This window comes from Rattus norvegicus, chromosome X (genome assembly GCF_021556685.1).
Source record: "Rattus norvegicus strain SHRSP/BbbUtx chromosome X, alternate assembly SHRSP_T2T, whole genome shotgun sequence".
Lineage (NCBI taxonomy): Eukaryota > Metazoa > Chordata > Mammalia > Rodentia > Muridae > Rattus > Rattus norvegicus.
The window spans coordinates 66,652,825-66,667,009 of record NC_141554.1 but is presented as its reverse complement, the minus strand read 5'-3'; the positions used below and the strand labels follow the sequence as shown (position 1 = coordinate 66,667,009).

The 14,185-nt window shown below is 43.4% G+C and overlaps 1 long non-coding RNA gene across 1 annotated transcript; it reads right to left on the bottom strand.

Annotated features, from left to right (window-relative positions):
- Positions 1–2,312: 2,312 nt before the first annotated feature.
- Positions 2,313–8,441, bottom strand: Chchd4l1 (coiled-coil-helix-coiled-coil-helix domain containing 4 like 1). Its single transcript, NR_028321.1, is given in 3 exon segments — positions 2,313–3,319; positions 4,932–5,175; positions 7,221–8,441. It is a non-coding gene; the product is annotated as a coiled-coil-helix-coiled-coil-helix domain containing 4 like 1 (long non-coding RNA).
- Between the last annotated feature and the right edge of the window lie 5,744 nt (positions 8,442–14,185).

The following is a 14,185-nucleotide window of genomic DNA, read 5'->3' as shown; positions in this document are numbered from 1 at the left end:
TCCTCCCTGCAAATCCCTATTCTATAATTAACCATCCTTCTACTCCCACTCACCAGCCCTGAAGCTCACACAGCCTCCCTCCAGTCTCTTCCTCTTTCATATCCCAGGCTGCCTTTTGACTACGCGCCCCCCCCCCCCCCCCGTCCCCGGCCATACCCCTGATCTTCCTCACCTCTGTTTATTTCTCTCTTGTGTTCCTTTCCCATTTTTTAAGGCTTCACTTACCTTTACATGTTTGTGTATCCATTCAAACATCACAGACTAGGATTTTCATTAAGGGAGGACATGAAATTTTTGCCTTCCAGTCACCTTGATAAACACTATCCACTATCCAGTACATTCTGTTTTTCTTTACAACTGTACACAATGCCATTGTATAAGTTATCTATTCTGTGGTACCTCTGTTTCTACCTTTTTATTTTCTTCAAGGTCTGTCTCCTCTTTCTTTTCCTCCATTTGTCCATCATTTTGAGGGGGGGATGGAGAAATGGCTCAGCAGTTAAAAGAACTTGCTCCACTCGATGTTCTCACAGAGGTCTGGGAATGAAGTTTGGTTCCCAGTTCTCAGGTCAGGTTGCTCCCAACTACCTGTAACTCCAGTTTTAGGGGCTCTGATGTGCGTGTGTACACACACCCTCACCCACACCCCCCCCACAAAAACATATGAATAAAATTGAAAAAAAGATTTTTGTTCTACTTCTTGTGATAAATAACCGTACCCAAAGTCATAATTTCTTACTCTGCGTTACTGCCACTGACCTTGGGAGCCATTCTAGGCTTTGTGGGAGATTTCCAAGCATGCTTGGTTCCTACCCACTGGATGCCGGTAGCAGCCTCCCGCGGTTTATGACAGCCAAACATATTTGTTGACATTTTGAAATGTTCCCCGGGGGACCAAATCTGTGGCTGTAAATCAGCCTATAATAATTGTTTATTTCTGTTTTTATTCTAATTGTTCTTGCTAATGTTCTAAAACTTACCATTTTTCTTAATAGAATCTTTGGTCAGATGCAAAAAACCCACCACCAACTCTTTAGAAAGTATATTTTAAAAAATAGACTAGCTTAGTATTTTATTTGCTTAGGAAACCATCTATGATCATCCCCAAATTTTCTAGGTTTATTAAGTAACTGAGACCCTTTTGTTCATCTTAATACTTGTCTTAAGTCTTCACTCAGTGTTTGCTCTTTTAGTTTAAAACAGACTTTCCCATGGTTTCCTCTTTAAAATCCGAGGCCAGTTTTGGTAGCTTTAAATGTTATTTATTCAGCCAGCTTTAAAGAATATAACATTTTATTAATTGTTTGAGAATTGAATATAATGTATTTTGATATTAACCACCTTTACCACCCCCTAACTCCTTCAAAATCATGCCCACCCCTCAACTCCTTTCAAATTCATGTGTTTCTTTTGTAATAACTTACTGAGTCCATTTAAGCTGCCCATATACACAATTGAATGTGGGGCTGTCCACTGATGCATAACTGACCTGTCAGGGGCAACGCACTTGAGGAGGACCGGCTCCCCCACCCCCCATGCAGTCATCGACTGCCCACAGCTCCTCAGAAGCAGAGGCTTGTCAGTCCTTACACCCTTTCCATCATTCAGCCGGTTTTTTTTTTAAATTGATGACTTACTACCACGAGTAACTATTTTTCTTGAGACAGAGTGTCTCTAGGTATCCCAGACTGGCTTGGAGTTTGAAAGTCTTCTGCCTCAGACTCCAGGGTGCCTGGAATATTGGCTGGTACCTTCATACCTAACCATACTTTCTCTCTCCCATTTCCTTTTCTTCTTCATGTGGTGTCTAAGACAGAGCTTCACACGGTAGCTCAGGCTGACCTGGAACTCACTATGTAATTCTCTCTGGCCCTGAACTCAGAGCAATTCTCTAGCCTTAGCTTCCAACTGCTGAGCTTGCGTGAGACACCATATCTGGCACTTTATATTTTTAATATTAGAGCAATCCTTATCCAGTATTTTTACCGAGTTTTCTCTGCTAGCCTTTAATGCTTCCGTGACTTCATCTCATCTTGTGACTTTAAGACCACCTATACATTGATTTGTTCTATACACTGATAACTTTAATGATGTATGTCTGTGCTTTACCTGTATGGTTTACCAGTATATTTAATTTCCACCTCTAGCCTGGACCACATACTACTCATAACATCAAGCTTTCCTATTCAAACTCTTTACCTGGATGCTGAATAGGAAGTTTAAATTTCGCACACTGAAACTGAACTTCTGTCACAACTAGCTCCTTTGGCAGTGCATCGGTGGTGTTTCAACAAAGAATTGGAATCAATGTGTGTGCTATGGAATAGCATTTATTTATAGGAATCAGGCTCCATACAATCATGGCAGAGGCTAGGGAAGTAGGGTGTGGGAGAAAACATTTGAGGGAAAAGAGCAAAGTCATTATCCATCAGGAATCACTAAGGGAAGTTACTGGGATTGATTGGGGGGGGGTGTTGCTTCTGTTTCAGAGAGTGAGCCTGATTCATGGTGGTTTAGCAGGATAAGAAAGCAAGAAAAGTAGAGGATGAAGAAAAAGAAATCAAGAATCACAAAGTTTAATGGAACCAGTGAGGATTATCCTGTCTGGGGCTCACTGCCTTGAACCTGGATGACAGAGGTAACATACAGAAGGTTCTAATTCCCTTCTCACTGAGCTGGAAAGAAACCTGGCCCTGGATTCAGGAAAGCTGAGGGAAAGAGATCCAGTGAGAGCTGAGGTTATAGCTATCTGTGTTTGGCATCATCACTGGAGACTAACAGGGCGAGGTACCAGGTCAGCAACAGTGTGTGTGAACTGCAGCAGTGCCTGGTACCTGGCACAAATCTTCAAGGTGTAACAGCTGATGCTCCAATTCTGCCTTCCAGATCTCACTGGGTTTTACTTTGACCACCCCTAACCTAGAACTGTAGCATACTCATGAGGCTATCAGTCCATACAACAGTGGACAGATCTAGAGGGAAAAATGTAGGAAATGTAGTTTAGCTTTGGGTACAGTAACTTGCCCTGGGAGCACTCCCATCTCAGGAAATGGCAGCTTTATCATGCTAGTTGCTCAGGTCTAAAAGCTAGGAGTTGTAGAAAAATACATTTCTCTAAGAACTCTAAGGTGAAAGAAAATATTTGGCTGTTCCATAAATCACTTTGGTTATTTTCTGTCCCAGAAAAGGATGATGGACCCAAAGGAAATGAGTTCTATAAAATGTGTTCACCATTTTCTTGATCAGAGGTATGCATTTCCAGCTTCGAAACTTTCCACAGAAGATTAAAAGTTGAGCTCACAGCCTGAGTTGGTTTTTCCTGTTTAAAAAAAAATAAGAAAAAGATCCTTTAATACATAGTTTAAGGGTTTCATCTGTGACTCCCATGTGAAGGAACCTTTGAATTTGTGAGGTCTTTAATGCTCACTACTAACACCAACAATTTCTGACAGGCCACCTGTCGACCCACATACGTAAGAGTATGGGGGTCCTCTCCATGATGATGGGCTCAATGAGGTTGTCAGGCTGGGCTTTGTGTAGGATTTACTCCTCAAACAAGTCATTCTTAGTGAAGACAGATAACTATGGTTCATTTAGTTTTCCTTTCGAGATTTTAATTTTTCTTGAAAAATTTGAATCTGTGTTTCCTGGTAGTTTCTAAGGACAAAAATGTTCATTTGCTTTTACTTGAGTTGAATACAAGTAAAGGATGGGGTTGGGGAGATAGGTCAGTGGTTAAGAGCACTTGCTGCTCTTCCAGAGAACCCAAGTTTCATTCCCAGTACTCATGTCAGGCAGCCTGTAATTCCAGCTCCAAGAGGTCCTACACCATTTCCAGGACTCCATGGACATCCGCACTCCTCATTGTATCTAGTAGACGCGCGCACACACAAACACACAAACACACAAACACACACACACACAAGAATATAAACAAATCTTTAAATCTAAAAAAGGAAAGGAACAGAGAACATTGGGGAATTACTCTGTTTTCTTCATAGCCCTAGTGGAACTAATCGAAGTCCAGGTGAGAAAAATATATGGAGATGGGTAGCTAACCAAACTTTTGGGACTTCTGGGAAAATGGGAAGGCAAGGGCTGTCTCTGGGAGGACCAGAGAGCATGGAGGTTAACATGGGAGAAATAGAGTTGCCTAGAGTTACACAGACATGTATACATACACAAGCCTCAGAAGCTTGTCAGAGTTTCAGTGATTAACTTTCAGTGATGCTATATGAATGTTCTTGCGCATATATCTATCATCCAGGCATACAAACACTGCAAATTTTGCATAGTTCCCAACATGCTTTGTATTTCCTAACATCTGTTTACCATGCCTTAAAAATAAAGAGCATGACCAGGAGTAGTCTTGTCATTTCGCATGTCCAAGTAGAAGGCCAGTAGCAGGAGACCTACCTCAGACTTAGTACCTCAGCTCATACTACTTTCTTAGCTCAATTTTCATGCCCAATTGCCACATCAATGCATTATTCAGCTCTTCGGATAGCCTGAGGACACCTTTGGGACCTCCATCTGTTGGATAGCCCTCGAAGGTGCTTCATGTTTTAGCAGGCCTAAGAGCAATGTGAACACCCTACGGGGAAAGACTGGAATTCCAAAAAAACAAACAAAGGTGATGTGCGCAGGCCAGTCTGAATATGGTCTTAGTCAATCGCTTCTTATCTGATTCCAGGGGCCTTGGTCTGGAAGCACGTAGTCTCTGGCTTGAAATGTGAAAGCAGGGTCAGAATAGAAGCTTTAAACTAGGAAGTCTGTAACTAGACCCCAAAAGATCTTTTCTGAGATCTTGGGGTTCTAATTACCTTGTTTTATGATGGCAGGCAGAGAGAAACCACAGGGTACCTAAGGAAAGGAAAAAAGTGAACCCCACTGGGAGACCCTGTAGAGGCAGGAAGACACATTTTACTTACCTTCCAACGCTTTCCTTAAATGGAAGGAAAGACCATGAGCCATGTGGAATGTGGAATGGTGGGATGAAATAGGTCAGCTGGCCAGACCCGCAGTCTATGGCAAGACGGCACTCCTGGAAAACCAGCACATGAACAAACAGGAAACCAAGTTGTTACATCTTCTTCCCTGAGCCTGAAGATCAGCTGCCACTTTCCAGCCATTTCTTTTTTGGTGGTTTTTCTGATAGGGTGATACTCCAAGGGCCTGTGAATGATTAAAGAATGACAAAGTCAAATGGCAGGTTAGCCCACTCAGAAAAGGCAACTGAAGATCAGAACAGGACCCCAACTGCTGGTCAGTCTGCCCAATGTCCCAATAACCAGGTGACCTTTTTTGGAAACTCAGAGCCTTAACATCGGGGCTGGTGAAAACTGTTCTGGAATTCAGTGAGCATATCTATCCCTGTCTATTCCTACCCTCACCTCATTCGAGTTTATGGGCCTGAATGCTCCTGGAGAGTGATGTCACATTAGTGTTGCCAGTGAGGGGGAGATTCAAAATTTCTTTCCTTAATCAGAATCTTCTTCTGAGTCATAGCAGATAATTTACTGTATGTAAGGACCTTAAACTCATACTAGCATGTCCTCCATGAATAGAAGCTGTATGTCACATAAGACGGGCCTGGCCTCCTAGGTCATGGAGAAGTCTACTCAAAGGTATTCTGCATGACGATGCTTGGTATCCTCTGAAGCAGAGGCTATTCACAAAGTCACCTGGGGAGATTTTAAAAATAGCAGCATTCGTTCTTCAGAAATTCTGCTTCATAAACCTGTGCTGCTGACAGGATAATGGTCACTTTCAAAATCTTCCCAGGGGAGTCTATCTAATATGCTAATATAATTGAAAATCAACCTTAGATATCAGCCATGCTACCCAGAACAGGCCCAGTCTTGTCTGACTTTGGAAGCTAAGCAAGGTCAGTCCTAGTTTAGTACTTGCATGGGAGAAACTACCTTACCAGTTTACTTTTCTAGTTCTACTTGCCTCTTCTAGACTAAGGTAGCTTAAACAATTTTATCTATTTGTGTGTGTGTGTGTGTGTGTGTGTGTGTGTGTGTGTGTGCGTGCGTGTAGGTCTATGGGTGCGCGCTCACTCGCACGCGCATGTAAACGCAGACATGCACGTGCACAGCACCATGTATATGTAGAGGCCAAAGGTTCTTTCCTTCTACTATGTGGGTCCCGGGATTGAACTCCCATGGCAAGGGCCTTTTACCTGCTGAGATATTGTACTGCCTAAATGATTTTCCTATTGCCCAAACTAGATCCAAAGGCAGGGCGTGGCAGCAAACCTCTGAATCCCGGCACCTGGGAAGACTGGGGTGGGAAGATTAAGAGTTCAAGCCTATCCTGGACCACGCAGCAAGACCACATTTCAAAAATGAGAAAAGAATAAGGGCTGGGAGACAGCACAGTGGGTAAAAGTGCTTACAGGCAAGCACGAGGCCTGAGTTTGAATCCCCAGAATCCATACAAAAGCAAGACATAATAACAAGAACACCTGTAAACGCAAGTACTCCTAAAGAGTGACTGATGGGAGGCAGAAAAAAGAATTCCCAGAAGCTTGAGGGCCGGCTAGCTTAGCATATCCAGCAGAAAAACAACAGACATCCTGTCTCAAGCAAGGCGGAAAGCAGAGCCTGACACCCAAGGCTGTTCTCTGACCTCTAAAGGAATGCTGTGCTATACATAAGCCTACACATTCATTCATTCATCCATCCACCCATCCATTCATTCTCTTTCTCTCACATACACGATCTTAGAGCTCATTCTTTTACTTTTAAAAAAGAAATCATTTCTTTTGAGTGCTTCGTTCAAACCACAAGCTCTTTTGGCTGCTTCCTTTGGCAACAGTTCGGTTCCGACTTCTCAGGAATCTTAAAACTGACTGTATGGAGTGAACCAAAGCCCCCAAACCAGGCCTTTTGAAACAGTAAATCAATAACAGCGAAAACCAAAGTCCAGCCTCTCCCTTCACTTAGGAAGGGACTGGGAGTCAAAGGATCAGAATTTTACCTTCCAACTGCAGACACTCAAGAGCCCCGATGCACTGCAAACACCCAAACCAAGCAAAGCACAGCAGTGCCCAGATACCCCAGTGCAAGTATCTGATCGGGGGCCTCTTCCAGTAGGAATGGCCTCACTCCAGCAATCTTAAGGAAGATGCTTTAGACTCTACTTAACTTCCCAAAGAGACATGAAACCTACTCAAAGGGATACAACGGGTCAGCAGAAATCAGTTTACTTACAAGAGACTGCCCTGAGTAACGGCTCTTGACTGTTGAGAAACTTGACATTATTTCAAAGCAGCAGAATCCAGGGCACTTAAAGAGGACAGTTCGGCAGTGGCCTAGTGTTGGGGGTGAGTTTATGTAGAATGCAGGTGCACACACACACACACCTCTTTTCTTCAGGGTATATGGCAAGTCGCCAAGACCCCCGATCATCAAAGTAAGTTCTTTTCTATATTACAGTACATAAAACAACAGAGGAGAGGATGCTTTCAGAGAGAGAGAGCAAGAGGGATTGAAAGGTAGGGCATTCATAGTGCAGAAAGTTCTGTGGCTAAGCAAACGGGAGGATCTGGGTTGTGGCCTTCAGGCGCTGAAGTACTGCAATTTATCTTCAGAGGAGTCCTCAGTGGCATCCGCTTCCTCCCGGGATTTTGCTGGATCTTCTGGATCCTCTTTCTCTTGCTCCTCCTCCTCCTCCTCGTCGAAGTAGTCAGCCTCATAGTAAACATCCTCATCCTCTTCTTCCTCGTCCTCCTCCAGGTAGTCAGCCTCGTAGTAGATGTCATCTTCTTCTTCCTCCTCATAGTAGTTATTGTTCTCTTCATAGTAGTCATCGTTCTCATAGTAATAGTCATTGTCATGGTAGTAGTTGTCCTCGTAATAGTCCTCATAATAGTCATCCTCCTCCTCCTCTTCTTCATAGTAGTAGTAGTCGCCCTCCTCCTCCTCTTCATCCTCCTCTTCATCCTCATTCTCAACCCCCTCGTAGTAGTCATCGTCATCATCGATCTCTTCTTCATCCTCAAAGTTCTCCAGGCCCTCCTGGTAGAAGTCGTCTGTATCCTCGTCCTCATTCTCTTCTTGGGGATAGATGTCTGGGTATTTCTGCATGCACTCCTGCATGGCCTGGAACTGACCTACACACTCGGATCCCCTGACTTCGTCCGTGCTGTTGTGGAAGCAGGAAAAGGCAGACTTGAAGTGTTCTCCACAGGGGCCGCTGGCCATTCCTCCAAGGCACGGGCAATTCCAGTTAATGTTTCCATTTGGCAGAGTCAGTCCATACTCCGCATAGGGATCAGTGGGGTCGTCAACCACCAGCTCGGCATTGCTGGGACTTTCGTGGTCTTCTTTGGTCACAAATACAATTTTATCCTTCCCTTCTTGCCGGCTGTAGGCCATGGTAGCTCCGGGTGCTGGTTCTCAGTGCTGGTGCTCACAACTAGCAGCTTGCAGCTCTGAGCTGGAAATGCTGGAAGGCGTGGCTGGAGCTGATACACCTTCAAGCTGTGACCTCCCTCGCCCCTCCTCAGGCCTGGAGGGGGCGGTTCTAAGGCCAGCACTGATCCGCCCCCTCCCGGCCTGTTTGCTGCTGGCCATCAGTATTTTTCAAAAGAAAATATAATCTCCTGCTGTTTGGATGTACCTCTCAAAGGTCTACATGTAAAAGCTGGGTCCCAAGGGTGGTGCTACTTACTGGGCAGGCCCTGTGGATCTTTAAGCACCCCTTGTAGAAATTAGTGGAAGATCCTTAGGTAATTGAGGGCATGCCTTTGAAGGAAACAAAGAGTCTAAAATCTCTCAGGCCCTTTGCATCCCGGTACCTTTCTCTGATACTGCTGTCTATTCTTAGACTTGAATCTCCAGAACCATGAGCCAAAACAAAATTCTCTTTACTTCCTAAGTACCCTGGATCAGGCGTTTTGTTACAAAGCTGTCTCATCCACGATCCTTCCTGACCTCTGCATCAGCTAATTGCAAACTTGGCCTAACATAGGAATCATCTGATGGCTTGCTAAAGTTAACATTCCTAAGTTCTCACCTGAACATTATTTTTATGGAGTAGGCCGGCGTGGGTTCTTGAATTCTGTGATTTTTTTTAAAGAATTCCTTCCATAAACATAATCTGGACAATTTCCTAATTCTGAAATAAGGTGATTATTGATATGTGGTGAGTTAAAGGAAATATGAATTTTTAATGGCAGTATAAAGGAAAATTGATAGTTCCTTTTAATGATTTTTCTCCTGAGGGACAGACAACAGTAAAAGATGGTAACCCTGCTTTATCAAAACACAGGCCTAAACTATAACCCTGCATTTCTTATTTTGTTTGGTTATTGCTTTAAAATTAAACAGGTGGTTCTTAATGCTCCCTGGCCAAAGAAACCAGGGCGTGCCTTTTTATTTGTTAATTTTGCAAGTTGAAATCAGTTAGAGCTTCCAGAATGGAAAATGAGTTGGCCACTGCTGCGACCCACAACTATGACACTTAGCCATTCTACTGTTTAGTGCCTGTAGTTTCCAGTGGGGAGAGGGAAACCACGGGACGGTTAGGTGACCCAGGTGAAAGCACAGCTCAACAATCACTTGACTCGAAACCCCTGATTGAGCCTGTGACTCACAGGGCTATGCTTTTAAATGCTCCTCCCCAAGGTAGCTCAGAGGTGGGCTTGAAAAGGCTTGGAAGGAATCCCCAGACCTCAGGCCTAAGATCCTGTTCTGCCATCTGTTTGCTGACCAGCTGTGCTAAAGTCCTTGTGACTCACCTCCACAGCTGCACAGAGGGGGGTGGGGGGAGACGGTGGAATTCACCTTACCTAGCTAAGGAGAGTACTCCCCACCCTTTAAGAACAATTATCAAGATAGGATCTTGAGTTGGTTGATAGCCACAGGGGTGGGCGGTCGCTGAAGTAGCCCTGAAACACCAGGGTGGCTGTAGTGAAGTAAGGAGCCTTTTGTGCCACAAAACTTGGGTTTTCTTCCACAGTAGTGGGATTGGAAGCACCCAGGCAGCTCACCAGGTTAGAAACCCAGAGGATCATTATTATTTAGTATCTGTGCAATAAAGAAAACTAAGGCAGCCAGTCATTTGACAGATGTGCCCAGAACTGAAGAGACAACTTTTTTTTTTTTTTTTTTTTTTTTTTTTTTTTTTGGCCAGGCAGACGCCTATATATAAAAATTTAGGAACTGGAGACAGGAGAGTTAGTAGTTCAAGGACAGCCTTGGTTATGTAGCAAGTTCAAAAGTTCCAGGGTATAAAAAGCAGTGGGGTTCACAGTGGAATTTTCATACATACATTTGTTTACATGACTAGCCTGGAACTAGCTCTGTAGACCAGACTGACCTCAGTTTACAGGGATCTGTCTGCTTCTGCCTCCTGACTGTTGGAATTAAAAGCCCATGCTGCTGTGCTTGACTAATTCATCATGTGTTTTAAATGTTAGCCCCCTGTCTGAAAGCTAACAGGCAAAGATTTGCAGCCATTTTGTAAGGTATCAGTTCACTCTGATGATAGTGTCCTTTGCTGTGCCGAAGCCCTTTTATTGTCTCTAACCCCATTTGTCAACTCTCACTGTGCTATTGGTGTTCTTCTGACAGAGTTCTTGCCTATTGATGTATCTTGAAGTGTTTTCTGTATGTTTCTCTCTAGCAGTCTCAGTTTTTATATTAAAATCTTTGTATAATGAATTTAAAAAGATAATACTAAAGGATTGGGAAAGATCGGTGTAGCTAGAACTTTTGGAGAGGAGACTGGAGAAGGCAAACTGCCTCAAGATTGAACTCGAGATCTGCAGAAGGTGTTACATCTACAGTCCTGTGCTCGTCTCTGTGTGTCAGAAAGCCAGGGAAACAGTCTTTGAGGGGATCAGGTGGGGACATGTTTAGGGAGCATGCAGGGATTACACAGGAAAGAGTTCATCTTCCCCATAGCCAGAATGGGCAAGCACTGTGATATCCAACAAGCATTTGGCAGACTATGCAGAAGGTTTCCCTTAATAGTGACCAAAGGCCGTTCTTATCTGAGCTGGCCTCATAAAGCTGAAAAAAAAAAAAAACAAAAAAAAACCCAAAAAAAAACCCCAAGCCTTGAAGGAATCAACCTGTTTCTACATAACTTCATCCTAGAGACGATTTCGTTACAAAATGCTAAAGAAGCCGATTTTATTCTATTTTTTTTTAAACTGAAAGACCCAGCCGGAAACAATGACCCTAGTGTCTGGCATTCAGTCCCTGAGTACTGTGATTGTGTGAAACTATCTCCAATCTTAGGAAACATGTTGAAATGTTTAGGCCTCAAGGACTGTGGTCTGTGAGATTTGTGAAAGGGGTTAGGTAGAAGAGGAAATGTGGATCAATGTTAATGCAGGTTTCTTTGTGCTGTTTTTACATTTACAACCGATAGATTGAAATTATTAATATTCCCAGTTAGTGTAAAATGTTTAATGCTTCTTGTATTTCAGAAACAGAATAATTTGCTCTGTTTGGACCATGTTCTGATGGTGCTCAATCTAGCTATAGGAAAACTATATAACTTTTAATTACCAACTGTTACACAGCCCAGAAAATAGCATGAGAGAACACTTGCGAAGGCAGGTAATTGCAGAAAGGGGAAGAGATTTAACAAATAGCTCTTTGTAATAATGATGGCATTTGGAAATCCTTTAATGATCAGCCATTTCCTATATTTCGCTTAAATGAGAAATTCTCAAATACGTTTTTAATTTTTAAATTTTATTTGTAAACTTCTGTGTTTGAGCGCGTGTCTCTGTGTGGTTTCGTGTGTGTAGGCTGTAACTATAGCTCGGGGGCATATGATACCCTCTCTAGTCTCTGCAGGCGCCTGCACTAAGGTTTTCTGTAGCAAGTGCTCTTAAGTACCAAGCCATCTCTTCACTCCCTAGTCTCTTTTTAATTTTATTTTTAGATAGGATAGTCTCACTATGGAGTTCAGGCTAACTGTGAATTCATAATCCTCCTGCCTCTGCATTTAGAGTGCTGAAATTGTAGGCTTGCCCTAGTAAACCTGGTTGGTGTTCTTATTGATTGAACTAATAGATTCTAGAGCCTTTCTAAGTATTTGGGGAAAAAAAAAACAAACCTGCCATACAATACAGGGTAGAATTAGATGGTCCTGGTATGAAGCAATCAGAAATAGGAAGACATATTCCTAATTTCAGTAGAGAACAAGTCCAAGTGATTCCACGATTCCCTAAGTACTCCACTGTGCCCATACATTCTAAGTTGGGGACACATGGGCCTGTTATCACTCTGTGGCCAGTTGAGGTTCATTTTGTACATTGAGTGAGCCTAACTTGCGTTAAGATGACAGATACACATTCTTTGGCCAGCTTGAGGTTTGTGGTACATGTAAGAAGACCCCAACATTTGATACTGAAAAAGTGGTGAAGAAGTATTATGGATCGTCAAGCAAGGAATAAATTCAATCAAAACAAGTATGATTTGGGCACTGGATTTGTATTAACCCGCTGTCTCCTATCCAACTGCTAACCAAGGTCAATCCTGCTTAGCCTCAAGGACAGATGAAATTAGATGCATTCAGAATGGTATAGCCATAAACATCTCTCTTTTTTCTTTTATATTTTTATTGGAGAAACTTTTATTATTTTATTTTTAACTAATCATTCCATTCATTTACATCTCAAATGATATCCCCCTTTCTGGTTGCCCCTCCATAACACCCTATCCCACATCTGCCCTCTCTCACCTCCCCTATGCCTCTATGAGGGTGCTTTTCCACCCACCCACCTACTCCCACCCCATGCTCCAGCATCCCTCTATGCTGGGGCATCAAACCTCGACAGAATCAATGGCCTCCCCTCCCATTGCTGTCAGGCAAGGCCACCCTCTGCTACCTATGTATCTGGAGCCCTGGAACCCTCCCTGTACACTCTTGGTTGGTGGTCTAGTCCCTGGGAGCACTGGGTGGTGTGGCCAGCTGACGTTTTTCCTCCTATGTGGTTGCAATCCCTCTCAGTTCCTCCAGTCCTTCTGCCAGCTCCCCCAATGGGGATCCTGAGCTCAGTCTGACGGTTGGCTCCAAGCATCCAAATCTGTATTGGTTAGTTGCTGGCAGAACCTCCCACGGAGCAGTCAATCATACAGGGCTCCTGTCAGCAGTGTCTGGGCTTGGTGTCTGCAGATAGGATGGATCCTAGGGTGGGGCGGTCCTCAGATGGCCCTTACAGTCTGAAAGCTTACTTCTCTAAGGTGTCTGTCTGAAGAAGTATTCATTGAACATTCTTCTGCCTCATGGTCTATTTATTTGCTTTAATATGAAACGTCCTATTTCCATGTTGGATCTTTCATAATCAGAAACATTTCTTAGTACTATAAATTTGCTTAATTTTATTGTTTAGACCCTGGTATGATGGCATATCCCTTTAACTTCAGGACTCAGGAGGCAGAGACAGGAAGATCTCTGGGGGTTCAAGGCCAGCCTGATCTACATAGAGAATTCCAGGACAGTTAATGCTACACAGTGAAAGAGACTCTGTCTAAAAAAAGAAAAAGAAATTCTACTTTAGGGTATGAAATTCAGTTCATCCATAATTAGTGAAACTGTATGACTCAGACGCTTTTTTTTTTTTTTTCTCGGAGCTGGGGACAGAACCCAGGGCCTTGCGCTTGCTAGGCAAGCGCTCTACCACTGAGCTAAATCCCCAACCCCAACTCAGACACTTTCAAAGTTCCCAAATCAAACATAAACTCATTGACTAAAAGCAACAAGGCTTGCCTGGGGAGTAAACAAGATGCCAATGGCATGTCTAGGACTCCACACTGCATCGGGCCTAGTGGTCCTCAGCTCTGGCGGTACATTAGAGTCCTATTGGGAGTGTTAAAACATTTTATGAAATGAAGATATCTAGAAATGAAGAAATGAAGCTATCTAGAGAACGGAGGAGACTTGATGGGTATGGGGGAAGGAGAGGGTAGTCGTGTATAAGGGGAGAGTCCTTAGAGTAAATGATGTGTTTATACAAAACAACCCATAAGATGATAATGATGAAGAAGAAGAAGATGATGATGTTGATGATAATGATGATGAGATTCCAGCTCCTTGGGAGGCTGATCGTTCCGCTCAGCAGACTACATTCAAGGCCAGCGGCACAACTCAGAACATGAACAAAAATTGCTCCTCCAGCCCTTATCACTCAGGAAATTCCAAGGGCTCTATG